Source organism: Indicator indicator, chromosome 1 (assembly GCF_027791375.1).
Source record: "Indicator indicator isolate 239-I01 chromosome 1, UM_Iind_1.1, whole genome shotgun sequence".
NCBI classification, from domain to species: Eukaryota; Metazoa; Chordata; class Aves; order Piciformes; family Indicatoridae; genus Indicator; species Indicator indicator.
In genome coordinates, this window is record NC_072010.1 from 79,854,665 (window position 1) to 79,857,224 (window position 2,560).

The window sequence follows — 2,560 nt, forward strand, 5'->3', positions numbered from 1 at the left end:
ACTGGTGAAGGAAGAAGAAAGTAACCCCAAAGGAATCCCTTCTAGATTAACACAAAGGCTACGTTTGGTATTTCATTTTGTTTAAAGAGAAAATGTAACGTGTGTGAGGAATGGCCCAATATGCCTCTGACAGAGGGATTGGATGCAGGATGGCACTTATTTAATGAGGAAGGCAGTTTAGAAGCTCTGAGCAGCTGCAGACATCAAGCTGTGTTTCCTTAATGAGATTCCTAACAGCACAATTGGAGTGTTGGTTTGTATAAGTGATGTGGTGCTTAGAGACCAAGAGCCAGGAGCACCAGTGGGGTGCATCAGTATTCACAGTAACTCCTGAGGCAGGTGTGCCGACTAGCAGACACTGTTTATGTATAAGCTGTTACAAGATACAAAGATTTATGTTCCAGACTGAAGAGTGTGTATGAGTAATGTCAGTTGCTTTTATTACTGAAATGATGCTATTTATTTGCTACTGAATTACACCATTTTCATGAGAGAGAAAAAAAAAAAAGGTCATATTTTAAAATGGAAAAAAATTGTCATCTTCATTTATTTTTATAAAAAAAATAAGTGAATCAAGACTGGAGTTAAAGGAGCAAGAACACATTTCAATTCACTTCAAAATGTGGTGTGCCCTGCTCCCTGCCTTAGTTGTTTGATTTTTATAAAGTTTAGCATTTCTGTCAACCAACTTCCCTTTGTTAATATTGAAATGTTACTTATTTGTAAGGATATAGTATTTCTCTATGCAACTTTGCATACAGGTACTGTAATATTTAGTATTACGTTATTTTTTGTGGACAAAACAGGAAAAAACATAGAAGCCCATGGAGAAATTTTCAAAAACACTAAAGGGAGACTGTTATCCATTTCTCTTCAATGTTAGTGACGAGATTGAATTCCTCCCCCCTCTCCCTTAGTGTACATCATAATTTTTCACAAACTAATGAAGTTCTGCGTTCATTCCTGATCCTCTATTTAGTTCTTTTCATCATTGCTCTTTCATGACATTGGTCTGCCTTGCTCAAGTTAACAGTCACAGATATTTATTCTGTTAGCAGATCTACTCTTTATGCATCTGCTAGTCATAGGACTATGGAATCCTGCCCCACAACACTGTGGCTGGGTAAGACCAAAGGGACTGAGAATGCTAACAAGGATAGCAAAGCTTTAATTATTTATCTGTTTGCAGCAGGAACACAAGATTTAACAGCCTCTGGTAGGGATCTCCAAGTCACTCAGGTAAAAATGCAAAATTTTCCTAAACCCTCATTCTGGTCCTTTGTGAGATGCATAAAGTCAACCTTGTCTGTGTTAATATACTAGCACTTTAGTCACACTGCTCTCAGTACAGATGGCCAAATTCTACTGTCAGTAACATGCAGTCCACACTGTCCATCGTTTGCTTCATGACTACAAACTTAAAGAGAAGCTGCATCATTAGATGCCCTGAATCACCTTCAGACCCTCAGAGAGTCTGGTCCCTTCATTTAGACTTCAAGGATCTATGATATTTCTGTTTAAATTCATACAGATATTGGTAGTTTAAGGTCATCGCATCCAGATGGTCTTCATGGACAGAGATGAGTGGAGTTCTTTCACGCCAGAAGAGCCTATTGCTTACTCCAGACAAAAGCCAGACTGTTGATCCAACTTGTAGGCAATCTGTGCGATTATTGTGTCCCTGGGCTGAGAAAACTAGCCAGGTGCAGCCTGAGTAAGATGCCCAAAGTTACATGTCACAAATTCCTCCTCTTATCTCCAGTAACTCTGCCTCCATCTGGCATATGTCCCACTGCATTCACACAAAATATGGCCCAAATTGTTTAAGTAAAAGAAACGGAAGTACAAGGATAATTTTAATCTGCTAAGTAATGCCTTTAACAATAGTGTTTGCAACAAACTGACATGAATATATGTCACTCTGGCCAAAGCCTATAAATACTTCAGTGTATACTGAACATCTGCAGTACAATGTATTATTGAAGTGATATTGTTAGAGCTATGTAAGCTACACAACTGAACAACCCTTTCTTTCTGAAAATAAGATATACAGTGTAAAATTTTTGTTTCTTATGTTTTTCTCTGGAAAACATCATCATCAGCCAAACTCATAAAAACCAACCAAGTAAAAAACTAAGCTCATAAATATTGAACTCCCTCATTTGAACAGAGATGCCATCATAAAGTCAGTTCATTCCCATAACTAAACCTAAAACTACTAGAATCTAAGGGATTTGGACTAAGATTAATAAGATGATTTTTGAGAGCAATCTTGTTCTGAAATTAAAGCTCAAGGATTGTGTTCCGCTTTTCACTTTTCTAGTTCTTGATGTTAATACGTACGTGTTTAATGAACATTTTATCCATCTTCCTTTATGTTTACATAGGAAACAAGAGTGCATAGTCTCCCCACTTGAACACTTCTAAATACTTGTTTTGCTTGCAAACCCAAGAGAATTAAGTTGGGAGTGAATTCCTCTGCTACTTGAACTCAAAGTCAAGGCTTCATGTATGTCAGGGAAAAGGAGAGGTCTAAAGTCTTCTCTGTTAGTGAAGGAAA